The sequence below is a fragment of the Ammodytes marinus genome, assembly GCF_949987685.1.
Source record: "Ammodytes marinus genome assembly, chromosome: 4".
NCBI classification, from domain to species: Eukaryota; Metazoa; Chordata; class Actinopteri; order Uranoscopiformes; family Ammodytidae; genus Ammodytes; species Ammodytes marinus.
Window position 1 is genome coordinate 36,241,552 of NC_137233.1, and position 23,930 is coordinate 36,265,481.

Consider the following 23,930-nt stretch of genomic DNA (forward strand, 5'->3'; position numbering starts at 1 on the left):
CGAAACCGAAAATGACTTATTTTGCCTTTTCCGGCCGAACTTTTTCGGTGGCCGAATATTCGGTGCATCCCTAATTATATCCGTTATTGACCGCGTAGTCCCATGATGCAAGCAAGTCAGTGTTGATGATGGGCGATAGCAGCAATGCATTAGGCCAGTGCTTCTCAAATGATGGGGCGCCGTGAGTTGTCAGGGGGGTCGAGGGCTGCCTTGATTTTTTTTTTATGTGCTAGCAAGCGCGATGTGTGCTTGTGTATGGTCATATCCGCGCGAAAGGCCGCGATTTGCAGTAAATAAATGTCCACATGTGTCTCCAAGTGTAGGCTATTTAAAAAGAAATCAAGCAAGTAGACTAATAATAACATTAATGAATTATTGGTTATCTCATCACAGAAGGCCTATTGGCCTATAATAATAAAAAAACACCACACTATGTTTACAGTTTAAAAATGTTTTGAATGAAATGGAAACCTCAGTGAATCATTTGCTCTCGTTTCTGAGATTCACACAGACTGAGCGGTCTTGTTTAAATGTTACAAATTGAGCAAATAAACTGAACTTTTTTTGCTGCAGAAGTTATCTCAGCTCATTTTTGTTATCTAATTTGATAATAAGGTGATTATATGTAGAATGCTCGTGCCAGAAACGTATACAGTGGTTTTGTACAGATAAATAAATAAATATTAGCAGGAAACATTTCTGTCCCCTAGGGGGGGGCATGACAGAAAATAATTGAGAACCACTGCATTAGGCTACGAACGTAAACAAACAGCTAAGGTAAGCTAACGTTGGCATTACGCCAAGCATTAGGCTACTTTTCCTTCCAAAATCGCGCTAATGTTGTGTTATAGAGTTAAGAGGAACACATAATCTATTCTTCCTCCATCTCTCTCTCCCTAGAGAGAGAGATGCCGCTTTATTTTGCCTCGCTCTGGTAACATTACATAGCCTACAGCTGATATCACCGGTTGCGCTTTGAAAAAGTTCAAATAATTCGATAATATATTTTAAATTAAAGTCTAATGTGTATTTTACAATTGTTGTATAACTTGTGTATCTATCATTATTTGCTGACGAAATATGTTACAGTTTGAGGTGCTTTTGCAAAAAAGAATAAAAAAATTTTTTTGAAAAAAAAAAATAATAAGAATATTACGAATACTGAATTGAGCTCCGAATACTAATTTATCAAAACGAATAATTCGGGCCAGCCCTACACCTTTGTGGCGTCACATCGGCTTATAAAATCACCACAGCTACACATTAGCAGATAGAAATAATGGTCGATAAGCCTTGCCTTTTATAACTTATTCCTCCATTTCTTGCTGGCAAAAAAAAACTTCCGACTGAAGGAACATTTTGAATCTCGGCTTTTGTTTATATAAATTTGGCGCCGCTGCCGCCGTGTCTTTATTTGTGATTAATTAAATCATGACAGATTGCACAACAACCCCTTCATGAAAAAAAATATTGTGAAAAAATATTGATCTTTCATCATTTTAATGCAATTTAAAAAGGTCAAAATACACAAAATGTACCGAACGGACCCAGTGTAACTTTTTTATTCAATCTGACATTATACAAAAAGTAATAATGCACCAAATTCAATTTTCTCATCCATCGTTCAGATGGGTGAGAAAATTGTGACAGTTTTAATTATTATATAATTTCTATATTCATATTAGGCTATTTAACGAGGCTCGTTTGTGACTTTGTGATCACGCAAGTGAACAGTAACGATCGCGTGCAGCCGCAGAATGAGATAAGCTACATACAATACAATAGGTTTATTAATCCGAACACAGTTAGCATTAGCCTGCACTGCTGCAACAAGGCTCCAACTGACACTACGTAAAGGCTATTTACAGCTTCGTTTAAGAGGAAAAGACAAGCATTCGTTCATCTTCTACCTCACCATCTACTTTGTACCACCGTCCTGGCCACTTGGGACCCTTAACAAACTGACTTATTTTACTGTCTACTAGCACCATAACCGGTGGAAACTGTGTCTTGTTATTATTCACCGCTAGGTGAACGCCGGCAGTAAAACAAAAGAAGAAGAAACGCTGGGTGATCGCCGCCAGTAGGAGGTGAGAGGACGCTGGCGCGTTTGGCTGCCGCTTCTCCCTCTTGAATTATTTTATTTTTATTTGTTTCCTACGGCCCTTACCTGGGTCTTTAGACTACGCACTGGTGCTTCTGCTGCTGCTTCTTTCGGCGTGCAATCCTTGCTGGGTGACCACCGTTAACGTTGTGGTTAGCCATTGCTCGGTAGGACCGCTGCCTTCCAGCAGTCAGCCACCGCGTGACAACCGCTGCTATCCCCGACAGGCAGGCTATCCACCTGCTCACGGCTAGGACCGCTGCCACCGTAGCCCAGGCTCGGCTACTTCATCCGCTATGTTCCGGTTGGTATTCCTTTGCCTGCTACTTTCCTTCCATCTGTCACAGCAATCCACCTGCTCCATCAACCCGGCCATGGCTCTACGCTACACAACTTCACAACTTCTCCGGCTAAATCATCAAACGCCTCTCACTAAGGAACTCACCACTGCAATAAAAACCGCTGGACTTCTAAAACGACGCCGCTACATCCACCGAGGCTCCCGTCGAATGTTTATTCTCAATTCCATAAACGAAAACCATCTCACATCTCTCTGGACCGATCACAGCTACCGCACTTCCTCATTCCGTCATCACAACAATACACGTCATCAGAGCAACCTACCGGTGAATGACTTCAACCTCCGCCCGGTACCCACTTCCTCCACACACATTTCAAAACAAAAGCCTCTGAAAATAGCCCTGTTCAACGCAAGATCCCTCAACAATAAAAGCCTCATCTTAAATGAATTCATCACTGATAATAAACTGGACTTACTCTGTCTCACTGAAACCTGGCAAAAACCCCTGGACCACATTGCATTAAATCAAACCACCCCTGCTGAATATTCATACCTGGACAACCCACGCACTAAAGGCCGGGGGGGAGGAATTGCTGCCATTCACCGGCAAAACCTCAGCCCTCGGCCCCTCCACATCCCTGCTGCATCATCTTTTGAACACCTGGTCTTTAAACTCCCCGGCCCGCAACCTATCATCATCGCTGTCATCTACCGTCCTCCAAAACCCAACCCATCCTTTCTGTCAGATTTCTCAGACTTCTTCACCCAACTGTCCCTCATCTCTTCATCCATTTTACTCCTAGGTGATTTTAATATTCACATTGACTCCCCGGACTGCAAACAGGGTTCAACATAACTTTTTTTTCCTACTGGCCCGCCGGGCCAGTGGATCCGAGTTTTACTGGCCCCTTGTATATTTTCACTGGCCCTGCACACACTTTTTTTTTCTTCATAATTTAGTGTCAATAATCATAATACCTGTATTAGAAAAAGAAAGAAAGATAACCAGATCTAAAGGGAATATCTATACTGTAACAGTATAGATATTCCCTTTAGATTTGGTTATTTTTCTTTTAGTTAATTATATGAAATGTTGATATTGCTCATACACATAATATAAAACCAGGCAAACATATTGAATTAGAAGCCTACAACTGAAAGTATGTTGAAAGATTCGGCCAGTATTTTAAAGTCCAGTAGTTTGATGGTTGTTTTTATTCTTGAATTTGGGCAGTTTAATGAATAGTTCACCTGCAGAAGTCATGTTCAAACATAAAAAAAAATAAGAGATGAAGGTCTGATCATTCTTTGTGGTGTGGTAGGTTGTTTTTATTACTTTCTCTATATGCATTAGGGATGTGAATGTGTCGACCGAATGACCGGTTTTCCACTTGCGCTCAAGTTGACTTTAAAAATAGAATAGAAATCCGAAAATCAGTGGGTTATGCCGTTTTTTTAATGGGAGATTTCACCGTGTACGAGTTCACGTCTGGTCGTGAGCGCGCTGCAGGAGTGTCACTTCTCCATGAAGTGTCAGCTTCACATAAGAGTCCGGTGTGGGACCATTTTTTCAAACTATTGATAAAAAAACAATGCAGTGCAAAATATGCAGCATAAGTTAAACGCTCGTCTAAGACTATGACGTTAAATCACCTTAGAAACACACAATGCCTTCGTCCGATCACAGCAGCGTTTCACCGTGTGATCTCGGCAGCGAGTGAGCCGCTGCGCAGATGAACTGTGGTTTGTGGCTAAAATAATAACCGGGGATATTCTCCCCGTTAGCGATTTCAATGGGAAAGACTTCCGCGATCTGATTGAATGTCTCGAGCCTGAAAACACAGTGCCAAACTGCGCGACTATAGGAACTGTACAGTGAGCGGAGTCCCTCCGTTCGTTTCTGTCTACAACCGACACAATCACCGGATACGCATTCACAGCGTTTAAATAACGCCTCTCATTTGTATTACCATTGGGGCTTGGATGAAAATACTGTAACATTACGGCGGCAGATAAAGGAAAAGCGCAGTTATCATTTTCTGCACCTCAACCTCTGCTGTGGGAAGAAAGAAAGGGGCAAAGCAAGTCGATTGATTTGTCGACTCGCAGGCGGACGGTAGGCAGCTCTGCCAACGGAGCGAGAGTGCACCTGCTTGTTGCTCCGCCTAACGCCCACGCATCGGTTGTCCACTGGCCTTTCATTAAAACATATATTTTATATTAGGTTTATTATATTGAGTCTTAAATAAACACTGCTTTCATTACGCGACTCTCAACGCGCATTTCAATGAACCATGATGTAGTCTACAAAAAGATACTGAACTGTGATTGGCCAGTCACTGGCCCGGGCGGGACAGTGACTGGCCAATCAACTTGCCCTGCATATGATTTTACTGGCCCCGGGCCATCGGGCTATACGTTATGTCGAACCCTGTGCAAAGCTACAACCGACTTTCTGGATTTAATCAACTGCTTCAACCTGACCCAACACGTAAATTTCCCCACCCACAGCCATGGACACATTCTGGACCTGGTCTGTTCCATCGGCATCAACATAGGGAAACTCACACACACCGACCTCACCATCTCCGACCACCTAGCTATAATTATAGAAATCAGTACTCCCACTCCACAACCTAAACCACAACGCTCTATCACATTCCGTAATCTCAAATCCATCTGTCCATCTCCCTCTCCACATGTATATCCAACACCCTTGCTGACTCCAACCTCCCTGAAAACACAACTCAAACGGACCTCATCAACCTCTACAACCACACTCTGTCCACCAGCCTCAACCAGCTGGCCCCCATAAAAACAAAAATGGTCAAATTCACTCACTCTGCCCCCTGGTACACTCCTGAACTACACAAACTCAAAAAACAACACAGACAACTGGAACGCCTTCGCAATAAAACTGGACTCACTGTACACACCCAAGCCTACAAAGAGCACACCCTTCTGTACCGAACTGCACTCAATCAAGCCTGCTCCACCTTCTACTCCAAGATCATCCACTCCGGCTCCTCAAACCCCTGCACTCTGTTTTCCACCATCAACAAATTCCTAAAACCAATGGACAATATCCCACACTCCTTCACCCCAGACAAATGCAATAATTTCTTATCATTTTTCCACTCAAAAATTTAAAACATTCACAGCCAGCTCACCACCTCCTCTCCCACCTCCCCTGACCCGGAACTATCAGACCCCCTACCTACAAAGCAAGGTTTTTCCTCTTTCTCACCCATAACACCATCTGACCTCACCAAAATGCTAACTGGCATCAAATTCTCCTCCTGCCCCCTGGATCCCATCCCCTCTGTCCTTGTCAAAGCCTGTCTCCCTAATCTCACCCCGCTCATCACTGACATTTTAAACTCCTCCCTCACCTCTGGTACGGTACCCCCTTCTCTCAAGCTTGCTGCCATCACACCCATCCTCAAAAAGCCCGGCCAGGACCCTGAAAACCCTGACAACTTCCGGCCTATATCAAACCTCCCATTTCTCTCCAAATTACTTGAACGTTCTGTCGCCATCCAGCTCAAACACCATCTCCACTCAAACCAACTATATGAAACATTTCAATCCGGCTTCAGAACTCATCACAGCACAGAAACAGCTCTACTCAAAGTTACAAATGACCTCCTGCTTGCATCTGACTCTGGCTCACTCACCTTTCTCCTCCTCCTTGACCTCAGCGCCGCCTTTGACACCATCAACCACACCATACTCCTCAGTCGCCTGCAATCATCCATTGGCATCACCGGCTCCGCACTTTCCTGGTTCAGATCATACCTCTCAGACAGATTCCACTTCATATCCATCAATAACTGCAAATCCATAACCACCCCAGTCACACATGGTGTTCCCCAAGGTTCCGTTCTGGGTCCCCTTCTGTTCATCCTATACATTCTTCCCCTTGGTCACATCATTCGCCACCACGGACTACAATTTCACTGTTACGCCGACGATACACAGCTTTACATTTCCACAGCAACCATCACTCCTGCCATTCTCTCCACCCTCACAACATGTCTCACTGCAATAAAAACCTGGATGAACAACAATTTTCTCAAACTCAACTGCAATAAATCAGAAATCATCATCATCGGCCCCAAATCCCGCCTCCCCTCCACCCAAGACTTTTCATTATGCATTGACGGACACTCAGTCACTCCCTCCCCCCTGGTCCGGAACCTTGGAGTCCTCCTTGATCCCACTCTCTCCTTCAAATCCCACATCAAAAACATCACAAAAGTATCTTTCTTCCACCTCCGTAACATTGCACGCCTTCGACCCATTCTCTCCCCCTCCACTGCAGAAACACTCATTCATGCCTTCGTCACCTCCAGACTGGATTATTGTAACAGCATCCTCTACGGCCTCCCCTCCACCCACCTCCACAAACTCCAATATGTCCAGAACTCTGCTGCCAGATTACTCACCCACACCCGCTCAAGAGAACACATCACTCCCATCCTCAAAAAACTTCACTGGCTCCCAATACAGCATTGAATTAATTTCAAGATCTTGCTCATCACCTACAAAGCCCTCAATAACCTTGCCCCCCCTACCTCACCGACCTCCTCAAACGTCACTCCCCCACTCGCCAACTCAGATCATCTGACACAAACCTTCTGACCCCCATCACAAGATCAAAGCACCGTACCACAGGAGACAGAGCTTTTGCCATTGCTGCCCCAACCCTCTGGAACTCCCTCCCCATAAACATCCGAAATGCAGACTCAATCAACTCATTCAAAAGCCAACTCAAAACTCACCTCTTCAAGAAAGCATATGACCCCTGACCCATCCCCATCACACCTGACCATTTCAAACCTCTTTTTGAATCTGTATTTTGTTTTTCCGTAGTTTTTGTTTTGTTTTTGTTTTTCTTATGTAGGCCTATTGTATATTCTATGTGATGTAAAGCGTCTTTGAGTGACCTCCAGAAAAGCGCTATATAAATCTTATCAATTATTATTATTATTATTAAAAAAAAACAAAGAAGAAATTTCGTATTTCCGGTGGAGCTCCGTTTCTCCATGGGTCTGCAAATAGGTACTCTTGACAATGCCTGCGACTTAAAAAAACTAGCCTAGCCTTCAAACCAAACCGGAGGACTCTGAAACTAAATATTCTGGGCGTGAAGAGGACAATCTGGACGGGAGTGACGTATCTTTGCTGTGGACAGGTTGTGCGGACCGGGACCCTGTCCTATTCTAATGCACCACCTCCTGCAAAACGCACTCGGGTACAGGTAAGACTTTTAACGTATTTGACTATATTTCTGTTCACACAGTATGCAATTATAGCTGCTGTCAGGGGGGGCACCTTGCTAAACTGTTTCAGAAACAAACTAATGCAGCAACCGTATGTTTGGAATGTGTTTGTAATGCAACTAAAGAAAAAACTTTTCATCAGACCATATTTTTTAGTGAGTGCTCACAGCTAACATTTCACTTATAGAAGCCTAACTGTTGTATTTTATGATGACATTTCAGAATCCGATGTCTACACCCTCCATGTCAGCTGGCTGTCTCCAACTCAACTGCAACCAGTGCCCACACCAAGGCGGCTGCAGTGATGCTTCTGAGAGGAAATCTGTCCCCTACATCAAATTCAGGAGCATCCCATCTAAGGCTCTGCTAATATGTCCTCACACCTCAACCTGTGCCCTATCAGCCACCAGTCACTCATTTAAGGCTAAATTGTAAATATTTTTTGTTTATAGCTCATCTTTTGTATCTTATATTTATCATGTTCGTAAATTGGACAGTTGGTGACAATGGTAACACAGTGATTGACAGGCTGACTGAAATGCTCGAGCTGGACAGAAACTCCCCTCTCCCAACCCAACACCCCTCTTAAAATACACAAACCGTTTGCCTTTACTGTCGCGACCCCAAAAAAAGTTGGTCGCGTACTGACCCCCCAAAGGCCCATTCTGAGCCAGGAAAAACCCTGGTTTCCCCATGTGTTAATTTGAGAAGTCACTCGTAAATTGAGCAGAGAAGTGATGAAGATATTTTTCCTTTTTGTATTTTGAACCGGGTATTTTGCAGAAGAAACCTCATTCCCTCACGGTTATGTGCAGCCAGCGAGGTATGTGTATAAAGTGCATAACGTTTATTTTCGGAATATTTGCGTTTACTTTTTACAGTGTATGTATGTGAACGTGTCTATGTTTATATTGTCATACTGTTTAGTTTGACGGTGGATAATTGCTGTGGATATTGAAGTGGATGATCGTGGATATGATGACGGTGAGATGACAAGGAGCAGCAATAAAACCATCAGTATCGAGAACCATGGTGTCGTTTATTTCCTGGAGGGAGTGATAGTCGAACTCGGACCTGCGTGAACGTTCCAGAACCTGCGTGCGTGCCCGGACCTGCCCGTGCCCGACAACTCATCAAGACGAGATACACAGATAAGCCCATGTTTGAATAAAGGACACTCACGTTCAACAGTTTTTTCATTAAGAAGTCCATAAGCCAGACACTAAAGTTTGTGTTCTGAAAGGTGACAATAAGTTCAAAAACTACAAGGAACATTGTGAAGCCTTAATAATAATACTGTGGTTTAAAGTGTATAAAGGGGCATTTATTGATTTTGTCAATTGAAGAAAAATAAGTGATAACTTGAAGGAAGAAAAGTATTGTATATATTTAAAGCAAGCCAATATTTAAGTATTTGTGAAGTTTTATTATTTTCTAAGCCTGTCATTTAAATGTGACCATAAGCATTTTTCAAGTGTAATTGCTATGTGATTTTGCCAAGCTTTTACAACTTTGTTCTCTTTAAGAGGTTATTCTGAAGGATATTAACCTAATTTATTTTGACTGTTAAATTCAGTATTTGTGAAAATATTTGCTGCTACCTACACTGCTAATGTTAATTGCGTACAGGCATTCACAAATAATTCAAGATGTCAGAAACAAGTGAAAAAGCACTAGTTGAAGTAGCCGACCTACAACAAGTGTTAGAGATAAAGCAGACAGAAGAGTCTAACATCGTACAACAAGCAGTACAACCCGAAGAGCCTCGTCGAAGTGAGAGAGCTCGAACATTAATAGAAAAGGGAAGGGAATTCCAGAAAGAAAAGGTGAAAGAATTGTCACTTCGCTTTGAGAGCATTTATGACTGCTGGAAGGTCCTGACTAAAATGGCTAAAAAATCTGTAATCAAACAAGACCCAAGTAATATCCTGCAAGAACACATTGAAGGTATTCAGAGAGAAGAATCTGAGCTTAACTGTGTTTATGATGAATACACAAAGATTGACAGCCCAGCTCATAACATAAGACGCAAGTTGGACAAATGTGCATCAGTCACCAAGATCGTAATACAGAATGCACAGTCTCAAATACAAGGAACAGAAGAGGAGCTTATTTGGCCTGATACTAGCTCTGTATCTGCATCCTCAACCTCTAGTGTCTCATTTCCTGCCTCTAACCGTTCTAAAGCTAATTCCATTCGCTCTGGTGTATCTGCATCCAAAATACAAGAAGCTGCAGCTGAGTATGCACACACACGTGCTGTATTGAAGATTATGGCTGAGCAAGACAGCCAACAAGCAGAGCTGCAGAGACTTGAAGCTGAGGAGAAATGTATAGTTGCAGACCAAGAAGCAGCTGCAGCAACTCTCCGTCTTCAAAGAGAAAACGAAGAAATTGAGCGCAAGATAGTGAGAGAAAAACAAGACGCTGCTCTTCTAAAGAGACGGTATGAAGAAAACACTGCAAGAAGAAAGTCAGTTGAACATTTGAAAAGAGAGCTTGAGCGTTTGGAAGAGCTAAAGAGGCTAAACGCAGCCAAAGCAAAGCTTCAAGTGTATGATGTAAGTGAGTTTTATCCAGCCCAAGACTTCGTTCCACAGAGCCAAGAGGCTGAACTGCCTACACGTGTGCATGCTATCGAGCAGGTGAGTACTGCTGATCAGCATCCACCACCATTCAGAGACGCGACTCCAAGAAGTGTGCTCCCAAACGACATGGGAGACCTGGTGAAGGTTTTAGCTGAAGCTATATCAGCAAACAGGCTACCAATTCCTGAGCCGACAATCTTTAGTGGAGACCCACTCAAGTTCAATCATTGGAAATCATCGTTTCACACACTGATTGAGAAAAAGAACATCCCAACCGCAGAGAAAGTCTTCTTCCTTCAAAAGTATGTCGGAGGAGCTGCAAGAGAAGCTATAGAAGGTCATTTTCTGATTGGCTCAGAAGATTCATACCATGCAGCTTGGGACCTGCTCAATGAGAGATATGGCCAACCCTTCGTTATTGCCAAGGCTTTCCGAGACAAACTACATGCGTGGCCAAAAGTGGCTTCACGAGAAAGTGCTGATTTGAGGAAATGTGTTGACTTCTTACGCAGCTGTCAAAGTGCTATGGCTAACAATGACAGCCTTCATGTTCTTAACGATGGAATTGAGAATCAGAAACTTGCAGCCAAGCTACCTGACTGGCTAAAGCTGGGAACACACCGCATTGGCCGCCTGCGGCGGTTGGCCGCGTGAACGCAGGAGGTTCGCCGCTTGGTCATATTGGGCCATGTTCACCGCAGTCGCCGCCACGGCCAACCGCCGCCTCATCGTAGGCGGCGGTTGGCTGCGTGACCGCAGGAGGCTCGCCGCTTGATCATATTGGGCCATATATTCCTGACGCCGACGCCGAGATCAGACCTGTCACACTTACGGTGCAACAACAACAATAACATGGTCCAGCTGTGCCAAAAAATACAGATGTAGGTTCACTGTGTAACCAGCGGCAGTCTTGTCACAAATATCATTAAAACAGCCTGAACACGCACCCCGATCGCAAATACACACACATTAACAGCAATTCAGCAACATACTAAACACATTAACAACAGCAGTGTGTGCTCAGCAGCACAAATAAAGGCAGACATCAGCCTACCTGAAAGTGAAAGTGTGCCGGCTGACGGAGGACAACACCGGTGCTTCGCTGTACTAGAATTCCACACGGACACTGCCATCAACTTTGGGTTCATATTATCCTCAGGAGCAGCACACAGCTGGGTGAGTTTCACTATGCTAACCGGCGCTACCTTGGCTAAAGTACAACCAACAGCTAAACAGATGCAAAATACACATATTTGCAGAATGTATTGGAAGCCCAATGTCCTCACTCCACACGCCCACCTCGTCTTGCAGACCACCACCACCGGGCAATCTCAACGCTGATTGGCTGTGGAGGCGCGGCGCCCGGCGGCGCTGCAGAAAAAGATGAAAATTTTCATCTTTTTCTGCGGCGCCGTGCTCGCCGCACAAGCCTTCGATTCACGCTCCTTCGATGACACAATTTCTATGCGCCGCTAATGGCCGCGCTCCCGATTCACGCGCCTCTCATGAGGCGCGGCCACGCGCCGCGCAAGCCCCCGCCGCCGATTATTGGGTGGACGCGCGGCCACGCGCTAGTACATTGACTTTGTATGTAATCTCGCCGCACGGCCAGTGCGGTGTGTTCCCAGCTTAAGTCCTAGATGGAACCGAAGAGCCACACAATATCAACTTGAACATGGTAGGTTCCCAGACTTCAGTTATTTTGTGACGTTCCTTTCAATGGAGGCTAGCATTGCTTGCAACCCCATTACGTCTTTCCATGCATTACGGCAAAGTGAATCTGAAAAGCCAAAGTTCACAAACCAGAACATGATGACCTCCAAGAACCAAACTGCAGATGCCAAGATCTTTACAACAAACACCAGTGAAAGGAAGATGGTCACATGTGTGTTTTGTAAGAAACCAGGGCACAGCCTACACAAGTGCTACAAGTTATTAAGTGAGAAGCCAGTTGCTGAACGCATCAAATTCATTCAAGGTGAAAGACTGTGCTTCGGCTGTTTGAGTCCTGGCCACCAATCCAAAAGTTGCAGTAACCGGATGGTCTGCGATACGTGCTCAAGGAGGCACCCCACGTGCCTGCACGAAGAACGTTCAAAAAGAGAACAAGAACTAAAGAAAGAACAATCCAAGGAAAAGGTTCATGCCAAAGAAAGAACTCAACCACAAGACATCACTAAGGAAACAACATCTAACAGAGTGGTACACGATGGTAATAGTACACAGACATCAGCTATAGTACCTGTCTACGTGTCAACACCAAGTGATCCGAACAATGAAGTTCTCGTTTACATACTGTTAGATTCACAGAGTGACTCTTCATTCATTCTTGAAGAAGTGGCAGATGTTCTTGATACAAACACAGAACAAGTGAAGATAAAGCTATCTACAATGTCGTCAAAGGGGACAGTTGTACACTGTAAAAGACTCAATAGCCTACAGTTAAGGGGCCTATTCTCCTCCAAGAAGATAACAGTGCCAACCGCTTACACACGCGACTTCATCCCTGCTAATCGCACGCACATCCCAGTGCCTGAGACTGCAAAGGCATGGCCTCACTTGGAGCATCTTGCAGAACACATCGCGCCTCAAAAGAAGTGCGAAATCGGTCTGTTGATTGGGTACAATTTCCCACAAGCACTCATGCCAAGAGAAGTCGTCTGTGGAGAGGAAAACCAGCCATTTGCCCAGAAGACAGATTTAGGTTGGAGCATTGTGAGTTACGGCCACCCAGGTGAACACTACGGTGATGCTATTGGAGTAAGTCATCGCATCATTGTAAAACAAGTTGTGCCTGAAGTGAAATCTATCGTCAAGCTTAAAGGAGAAGTCCAATTTGTTTGCAATACCGAGGTCAGTGAAATGGTCACCCCAGACGATGTGATTAAGGTGCTTGAGTCCGATTTCAGTGAAAGAGGCTGTGAAGAGACAACCTTCTCCCAGGAAGATCTTCAGTTCTTGGCTAAGCTGAAATATGGAATCAGGCAGAAGCAAGATGGTAATTTTGAAATGCCTTTGCCTTTCAAACAAGATCAACCAAGTCTACCAAATAATAAATCATGTGCTGTCCAACGCCTAGTGTCCTTGGAACGAAGGCTCAGAAGAGACGAGCAATACTGCACTAACTACGTGGGCTTTATGAAAGATATCATTGCTCGTGGTGACGCAGAAAAGGTTCCAGAAGAAGAGCTTGACAATCAACCTGTCTGGTATATCCCCCACCACGGTGTATACCACCCCCAAAAGCCTGGGAAAATACGTGTGGTCTTTCATTGTTCTGCTAAATTCCAAGACACGTCACTGAATGACCACCTTCTCACCGGTCCAGAGCTCACGAACACATTGGTGGGAGTCCTTTGTAGGTTTCGCAAGGGCCCGATTGCCATCATGTGTGACGTGGAAAAAATGTTCCACCAGTTCCATGTAAGGCCTGAACACCAAGATTATCTCAGCTTCTTATGGTGGGAGAACGGTGATCTAGGGTCTCCGCCCTCAATTTTTCGGATGAAAGTTCACCTATTTGGGGCAGCCTCCTCACCTGGCTGTGCCAATTTTGGATTTAAGCATCTAGCCACTCAAGGTCAGGATAAATTTAATCCCAGCACTGTTAAGTTCATCCAAAGGAATTTTTATGTTGACGATGGACTGGTGTGTGCGATGTCTGACGAGGAAGCAAGAGAGCTTTGCAGATCAGGCAACCTAAGACTACACAAGTTTGTCTCCAACAGCAAGGAGGTGCTGAAGTCAATACCGACGGAAGAGTGCGCTGAAAGCGTCAAGGACATGGATATGGCCTTGGGAGAGCCGCTCATGGAAAGAGCTCTTGGCGTTCAATGTTGCGTATCCTCTGATGACTGTCAGTTCAGAGTGACGGTCAAGGAGAACCCAACTACCAGAAGAGGAGTGCTTTCTACAGTAGCTTCCATCTATGATCCGTTGGGGTTCGTATCACCTTTTATCCTCCGTGGAAAGCAGATCTTACAACAACTATGTCGAGACGAAGTAACTTGGGATGAGCCACTCCCAGAAGAGCTGAGAGCGCAGTGGGAAATATGGCAAAAGGACAAAAGAGATACGAAGGTTAACGACATTGTCATCCTTCAGGAGGACAGTTCTCCACGTAACCAATGGAGATTGGCAAGAGTGACAGAAGTGTATCCAAGCAATGATGGAAGGGTTCGAAAAGTGAAACTGTTGATCAGCGACTCTACCTTAAATAGTCAGGGAAGACGCACTTCTAAGCCTGTCTACCTAGATAGGCCTGTACATAAGACCGTTCTACTGCTAGAAGCAGACTAAATGTCATGGTTTCAATTTGAGAAATACAGTATTTTGGTTGACTGTATGGTTGAAATTCATGTGTGGAATGTTTATATTGTGAAGTGAAATGACAGGTGTCATTTGGTGGGAGTTTAACTGCCATAAATATTATTTCTGTGATTATTTAATATTTTGTTACATTTATGTATTTAATTAGTTTTTCATGAATATTGAGTTTGTAATATTAGGTAGGAACTAAAGTTCAGTTTCCGTTGCACATGCACACTTTAAGGTGTTACAGCCAATGCACGTGAGCACAAACATTTCCCCATGTGTTAATTTGAGAAGTCACTCGTAAATTGAGCAGAGAAGTGATGAAGATATTTTTCCTTTTTGTATTTTGAACCGGGTATTTTGCAGAAGAAACCTCATTCCCTCACGGTTATGTGCAGCCAGCGAGGTATGTGTATAAAGTGCATAACGTTTATTTTCGGAATATTTGCGTTTACTTTTTACAGTGTATGTATGTGAACGTGTCTATGTTTATATTGTCATACTGTTTAGTTCGACGGTGGATAATTACTGTGGATATTGAAGTGGATGATTGTGGATATGATGACGGTGAGATGACAAGGAGCAGCAATAAAACCATCAGTATCGAGAACCATGGTGTCGTTTATTTCCTGGAGGGAGTGATAGTTACCTTACCTTGGACTCCTGTCTACACCCATGTTCACCACTACAGACTTGTTGGTTGGAGGCTGAACAATAGTTACCGATTTTGATGCACAGATTACTGTATGTCATATTGTTTTTAAAATACAATTTATGAGGTAAATGTTATAAATTCACAAGGATGCAAGGTAGGTTCATCATACTGATAGAAGCACAGGAAAAACACAGATACACAGAAAAATAACTAAGCTATCAGTTTTCTTACCAAAGCTAGCCAGAATATATTTCAATTAAGTACTTAAGGTCACATTTCTATATGGATAGCAAAAACATTTGCTTATTTATTAAGTCTGTCCTCAACCTTTTTCCCCAGTAGAAATTAGTATTTCTCTAATAGTACTACAGTTGAACAGCACTCTGGTTAGTAGACAAACCACATCAACCAACTTGAGTTCAAAGTTTTAATCGCAAAAATATGAACAACTATTTATAAAAATAAAATGTGTAGGCTCAGGTCATTCTGGTCACAGCTGCTCGATCTTGTTTCTTGATAGCCACGGTACTGCTCATCAGGTGCATGGTCAGGTGATGGGTCTCTCTCTTTGCACGCCAGGAAACGGCATGAATCGGCGATATTGTCTATAAAACATTGAGCAAAACATTAGTAAGGCAAGCTAATTTTAGCCTGCAGTAGCTTACAGCGCATACATGAAAAAGAACTGCAAGGTTATGTCACGTTAGCTTTGCTGCCCATGTTACCAAAAATAGGAAAACATAGTGCCAATAATACATTTTAGAACAGGATTCAAAACTCTAAGGTATAACACTTGTGCCGTGTTTACGCCCGGGTCACATCCTACGTCTGTGCAGTGCATCTAGCTCGCAGCTTTTTTCCCCCACACAGTCAGTGTCTCACTTGATGACAATGAGTTTTTCTTTGATAATTCCCATTAATAAAGCGCTGTGTGGCTGCTCTGATCTGCTAACACAAGCGCCAAGAGAAAAAAGAAAGGCAGACGCAAACGCAAGATGTGTGATGAATGAGTAAAAATAAAAACTTACTGTGTTGTGGTCGACGTCCATCTCTCCCCGCGGCCTGTGGCTGGCGCCTCCAGTTCACCTTCTCAATACTGAAATATGTCTCCAGGGTCCCTCTGTCCATAATGTGGAGCAAAGCTACAGTGAAGTTTCTAATGGCGCTTTTCCACCGCATGGTATCAGCTTGACTCGACTTGCATTTTTGGCTTTTCCACCGCAATTTCATGGTACCTGGTACCACGTAGCGGCTGCTTTTTTGGTATCGCCTCGCTCTAGGTTCCAAGCGAGCTGAGCCGATGCTAAAAGGTGACGTCGGCAGACGGCCGGCCACTGATTGGCCAGAGACTATTGTCTGGCCAATCAGTGGCCAGAGACACCGGCTTCATTCTGTTGTTTATTCTCCCCAACTCTCCGGGACTTTTGAGTGTATTTACGCCGCGTGCAGCCTTCTCTGGCTCTCTTTCATTTGATTTGCATCACATATCCGAATTTATTTTCCATATATTCGCTAAGCTCACCCAGTGTTGGTTGTTGGGGAAGTTACTTACATATGAGAGGAGACATGTAGGGCAGCTAGCAGCTAGGCTAAATAGTAGCCAGCTGGGACAGACATGATAGCGAGCGATTACATTACAAGCCTCGGACTGAACTGATTACCTCAATAAAATATTCAGGCTGAGACATGGCTTGCATTTGAAAACACGTATCCTGAAACAAGCACTAAACAGTCAACTTTATCATGCCCGTGTTTACGTGCATAGGGATGTACGTGACGCATCCCTACAGCTGAATGTGTGGCAGAGTCACACATTGGGACAACAACCATCCCTTTTAATGGCCCGTAGCAATATTCTTCTACTTCTTTTAGCAAACAAGGGGGGTATTTCTTAAACATTTTTCATCCGTGTTTTTGGCGGTTGGTTCAGTTAATAGTGCAACAACTGCTCGTAATTTCTGCTTTGCTACTTTGCTCCGGAGTAGGCTTTCAGCCCCTTACGACGACCCCGCCCACGTTCAGCAGGTACTATTTGCGGTGGACAACGACCCGTGTTGCTACCAAACCAAGTTGAGTCGAGTCGAGTTGAGCCAAGTCGAACTACATGTGCGGTGGAAAAGCGCCATAACAGTACACGCTGTGAATCCACCAGTTCACACTGGCTCGGGCTCCTCGTCCTTGCTACTCGTCCTCACCCACAAGCAGCTGCTGGTGCAGCAGCTAGCTTTTACTCTTCCTCCTGTTTGACTAACAGCTCTCTTCCTCGCTGTAATCAGGTTTATACAGGTAGACACAAATTTCCGTTCACTGCAGTAAACATTAAAAATCCACTTCAGGGGGGCGCCCTTAGCTCAGTTGGTATAGGGCGTCCCCCCCCATGGGCCTCGGCCAGCAGCGGACCCGGGTTCGATTCCAGCCGCTTCAGGCGTTGCAAATGGAAAATGTCCTTGGTCGGAGTTTTTCGGGATGCTTGTCGCTAAGCGGGGAAGAAACATGGCGGACATTGTGTTTACATCTCGGGCGCGAGCTCCCGCCCCCCTCATTCCTTATTGGTGGGCATAACAATTTGCGGAACTAGTGGTTTGCGGTGACACTGCATCAACTCATTGCAATCAGGTGTGTGTAGCACTTACTGGCATTAGTTGATGCTGTGTCACTAACCACTCTCACGGAGCCGAAAAGAGTCTGGTGCCCTCACACTTTCAACACACGGACATGCACTATATTGCTTCCTGATTATTTGAATCTCGCATGCCCGGCACGAGCTAGAAAACAGCTTCACGACAGCTGGCGTCGTAAAAATACTACCGCTTTTGTCCAAAGGGGCTGCCAAGGGACCAAGTTACTCGTAGTGGCTTTAATGATTTTTTTTTTTTTTTTGCAGGGGTGCACATAACTGGTACGCAAGTACGCATGCGCGCCTATAATCAGTGATGCGTAACGTCACTTGTGTCACTACCACGCTTTTGCGTAACTAGCCGTGAGGTCATCAAAACAAAACTACACGTGTATCTTGTCACCACTCAATGGAGTAGAATGCTGTGGAAGATGTCGAAAAAACAAAATACATTGAGCAGCTACTTTGGCATTTTGCCACCTGCAAAGAAAAGGCAAACGGAGCCGGAGCAGAAGAAAAGAGTTTTTTCCGAAAAGTGGCTCCAAGATGTGCCGTGGCTCGAAACTAATGATGAGTGCACTGAAATGTGGTGCAAAATATGCCGCTCACAACCACAGCAAGCAAACCGAACAGGTGCGTTTTATATATGGTCAAAAAATGTCATAAAGCTAAACATGCTCGCTCCCATGTCTTCTTATGCCGAGGATATTCCTTTACTGAAGCGGGTAGTAGGAGTAAATGTCGGGTGCGCATATCACTCACGTGAAGGGGGGACACGGATAATGCAGACCATCGCGCAAACCATCACGAGGAGTTGCGACTCAAGTTGAAGTCGGCTGAATTTTGGGAACTGCTTTTTGACGGATCTGAGGACATCACAAAAACCGAGCAGGAAATCGTTTACATTGTGTCCGTGTCCAGCAACAGAGAGTTTAAGTCTGACTTTCTAGGGCTGATTGAACTGGATGCCAAACTGCGCAGGCAATAACAGACGGGCTTGTGAAGCTTTTTTAGGATGCAGGCTTGGATGACTGGAGGACAAAGTTGGTCGCCGTGTGCACGGACGGGGCTGCCGTCAACGTCAGTGTGTACAACGGAATTGTGCCAAATCTACGCCGGCTGGCTGCGGTTGGAGACTCCCTTGTCCACATTCTGTACACTGCGCACACACTGGAGAACTGCGCTAAATCAGCTGATCGCAACGTTCCTTACTGTGAGACATTCAATCGCTGCGTGGTCAAGCTTCTGCAGTTTTATTTACCAAAAGGGTGAGCAAGTGCATTATCTACAACACAAGAAGCTGAAGCAGAGGACGGTGAAGGAGACACCGAAGAGGACAGTGAGGAAGACTGCACTTATTAAAACAAAGCTACATGTGGGGTGAGTACCAAACACCATCTCCTGGTACTCACCTGAGTAACTCACTAAAAAAGTTATGTGCACCCCTGAATATAAGTGTTAAATCGCTCTTTATTCATACAGTGATCACTTACATGGTGTGCGCGTTTCATAGAGCCGATCTCCCAGTCACTCGCTCTGCATGTAATCGGCAAATAAACTTTTCGGGGATCCCGAAACTGGTATCCAATCAGAAGAGAGAACACTACAAACCGGCACCTGTCTCATTGCCGGTGCATGTGCAGAGTGACAGAGGGGCGTCATCTGAGATGATGCTAGATAAATCGCTGCTCGAAAACCGCAGTGCATTAATGTGGTGACGTAGGGACGAGGGAGGGGACTGCTAACTGCAGTAACTGACGGGAAGTTAGCTAAACTGACCATTCCGCTTACTAACCTTTAATCATTTTAATGCAGTTTAAAAGGTCAAAATACACAAAATGTATCTAACGGACCCAGTGTAACTTTTTTTTAATAGGGCATAAGGGTTAAAGTTAAAGGCTGATCGCAGCCTGACAGTTTCCATTTTATGCATTTGGCATTATATTATTGAGTTTACAAAACTGATTTATAACAAACAAACAAGTTTTATAGTATAGTTGTTTGAAGAACTGTATAAAGAGACCAGCAAACATTAGAAGTTCAGTGAATACAAGTTGACCCTGTGATCTTTCCAACACAGAAAAACAGTAATCTGTGTGAAAACTAGGGGTGTGAACGTGTACAAAAATGCCTAACCGTGTACACGACAATTTTTTTTTCGTGTACACGGTTAACCGTGACGTCATTGTCCTCGTGCCCCCTGCCGTCTTGTAGGCGCGCGCGCGCACACACACGCGTTCGTTCGCCTGTAAACACACAATTGACATGAACTACGCTCGTTTACACACCTCTTATAATAGGTCCATGGCGCGCGCACACACACACACACACACACACACACACACACACACACACACACACACACACACACACACACACACACACACACACACACACACACACACACACACACACACACACACACACACACACACACACACACACACACACACACACAAAATCGCGCTTCATTCATTTCCTGATTAATATAGCCTATCGCTTTCTACATGTCCACGTTAAATGCATGTTGAACAGGTGTTATAAAGTTCGGGCTACTTACGAGCGTAGTTCACGTCAACCGGGTAACTTTAATCTTTAGGTTATCTTTCATCACTCTTCCGTGGCTGTGAGTCGAGCCCCAGCACGGCGACTACCCGTGTGTGTGTGTGCGCCGATACACACACACTCACTCACACACACTCGCCGAGGGACAGAGATTCTCGGCAGACTAGCTTTTATCCTCCCCAATTAGTTTATTAGTGATGTAAAATCAATAAACGCGTGTCTCCAGAACATATTCAAAAACTTTGAAATTTGAAGAAAAAAAAAAAAAAAAAAAAAACGGTTTTCGTTTATTGATTTTTCCTAAACGGTTATGATTTACTAAACGTTTACACGTGTACACGTGCACACCCCTAGTGAAAACCAGGTCAAAAAGTGAAAGGAAAATCTACATTTGTAGGACAATATTGCTGTGTTAGACGGTTAATTAAGTAAAGTTAAGTCTTTATTTTGTCAATTATACACACATGGCAATCGAAATTACATTTCGCTTACCCCTCCTACATCTCTAACACACATGTCTCCAGAACATATTCAAAAACTTTGAAATTTGAAGAAAAGAAAAAAAAAAAAAAAAAACGGTTTTCGTTTATTGATTTTTCCTAAACGGTTATGATTTACTAAACGGTTACACGTGTACACGTGCACACCCCTAGTGAAAACCAGGTCAAAAAGTGAAAGGAAAATCTACATTTGTAGGACAATATTGCTGTGTTAGACGGTTAATTAAGTAAAGTTAAGTCTTTATTTTGTCAATTATACACACATGGCAATCGAAATTACATTTCGCTTACCCCTCCTACATCTCTAACACACACGCATCTGTACGGAAGGGGATCATCGCTTACGCCTCGTTTCCACATATGTCACTCGTGTTTGTTTTACAGAGGTTGCTTCTATTGTCCAACGGAAGGAAATCTCAAGAGAGTCTGGGCGTCCGTGTCTCTGGCGATGCCACAGCGATCGCGGGCACTCTCACTTGTGTCATTAAACTAATAAATCTGACTGTATTTCATATCAAAAGGACACAGATGATGACTGTATTTAATATCAAACTGATAAAAAACGATCCGACTGTAAACAGTGTATCACGTATATAAATTATTTAATATTTTAGCAGAATAACATTCACTCTGATTCACAAAGTGTTATGAACTACTATATGAACAAGTACTTTTTAATCATCAAACTGACTTGACAATCAACATTAACTGAGTGGAAGGACATCGCATGTAAGCTAACCTAGCAAAAATGGTAAAATGGTAAATGGACTTGACTTATATAGCGCTTTCTAGCCGATTTTCTCAGCCCCAAAGCGCTTTACATATCTTACCACATTCACCCATTCATACACACACTCATACACCGATGGCAGTAGCTGCCATGCAAGGCGCTCTCTGAACCATCGGGAGCAATTTGGGGTTCAGTGTCTTGCTCAGGGACACTTCGACATGTGGCGGGGAGACGGGGGATCGAACCTCCGACCCTGCACTCCAGAGGCGATCTCCCTACCCACTTCGCCACTGCTGCCCACGGTGTGTCCGTAATCCACGTAAAAAGTTCAATTATTTGAACGTATATAATACGGATACCGGACAGAAACAGGACAGAAATATTACGGAGGGGAGGAGTTTCGGAGGCAAACGGACATTACGGCAAACGGCTTCACACATGTCATCAGACAGTGTGGAATCCTTAGACTTTTTAGAGATTTTAACCTAAAACATTAGGCACCGCAAAATAGGTCTGTGTAAAAGCAGATTGTTGAACTGTTTAGAAACGGGATAAAAGTAGCATAATTAGCTTTTTACGAAACAAACTGAATGCGTTAGCGTTGTTGGTTTAGGTATATTGAGAAATATTCCAAAACTGGATTATCTCCCTTAGAGAAATTGACCTGCTGTTTTCTCACAGCTTTGCTGCTCTGCAACAGCTGACGAGACAAACGGAACACGAAGCCTCAATGTCCATAGCAACCATATGTCATACAACTCTACGGACGGACCATGACGGTTGCTGCACTATTTTTAATAAGCTGGGGCCTCATTTATAAAGCTTGCTGCGCACAAAAACCTTGCATAGACAGGCAGAAATGGCGGTAAAATGTGCGGTGGCAAAACGTTGGTATTTGTATTGGTATTCCCACGCCAACTTTTGACCATGCGTAGAGCTCACGCAAGGTTTTCCTGACTTGGAGAATCAGCGACCCTCAATGGCAATGGCAACACCATGAAATAAAGCTCAGTCATCAGAAAAACACACACCTATTACTGTGAAATGCATGGCACCCAATATATTTAATCAATTATATGTATGAGCGTACCTATAGTTGCGAATATAGGCCACTGTAGTATATTGCATGCAGTTATGATGTTGGTTGATTTACTTATCAAGTATGTCTTTAAATGTTTTGGTTATATCTTTTAATTTAATCTTATAGCGCTACTCTATAATAATATACGTCGGGAGGTGTGTCCGGGACTTGAGTGGCCAGCGGGAGAGCAAGTCAAGCCAAGAGAGGCCCCTGGGCTTTAGTTGGAAACAAAGTGCCAATTTAAAGGCCTACTTCACCGGTTTGAATATGAAGGTGTATTGAATTCTGAGATCCTATGTAGTATAAATGTGCAAAAAAAAAAAAAAAAATCGGTTCATCCTAGCCTGAGAAAAGGCAGAAAGAGGGGTTTTTTTAAGAATTTTTTTTTAGAAATATAGGGTTAAAAAAAACACTCTTTCTGCCTTTTCTCAGGCTAGGATGAACCGATTTCAATTTTTTTTCGCACATTTATACTACATAGGATCTCAGAATTCAATACACCTTCATATTCAAACCGGTGAAGTAGGCCTTTAAGCCCAGATATCTGCGTTAAACCTGCAGTGTGTAGAATTTTGGGTTTTATTTCCTAGCAGATTTTGTAAAAAGTAATTATAATATCCATAAGTAAATTTAATTTAGTGCATAATAGCTGAACATTTTTTTTTTAATTATTTATTTTTCCCTTAGAAAGGGTCTCATATATGTCCATATTTCTGCATATTTTGGACCAAGGCCTAGTGCCGCCATCTTGAAAGTGTCATAGTTGGAATGTCATCAGGTGCAATGTTTAAAATTTAGAATTGTTCTTGTCCTTGAAGGCCACTGTAGCTTCTGTTATTATTCTAAAGGGGTGGGGTTACCCAGGGAGTGTTGCATTCTAGAACTTTGTAGAACTTTCTTGATGATGTCATATTACACACTGCACCTTTAAATTGTGTCTGTGCTTGTACAATGCTGAAATTTTTCTTTCTCACAGTAGGTCTATGAGTAGGCTACTGTATAACAGAACAAGCAAAGTAGCCTATACATCCTGTTTGTACCCTCATTTAAAATGCATTTAGGGTAAAAGTAGGCTACATCCTGTTTTACACTAACAGGGCAAAACTAACGAAAACAACGACATACAACTTTAAAAGACAATACAATTCAACTGTAGTTCAAAATTTTAAATAATTTCCATACAAAGAGCC

The 23,930-nt window shown here is 43.6% G+C and overlaps 1 protein-coding gene across 3 annotated transcripts in view; it reads right to left on the reverse strand.

The window, feature by feature from the left end:
• Positions 1-23,930, reverse strand: part of arl6ip5a (ADP-ribosylation factor-like 6 interacting protein 5a) — a 46,033-nt gene that overhangs the window by 21,859 nt on the left and 244 nt on the right. The gene's annotated exons all lie outside the window — the stretch shown is intronic.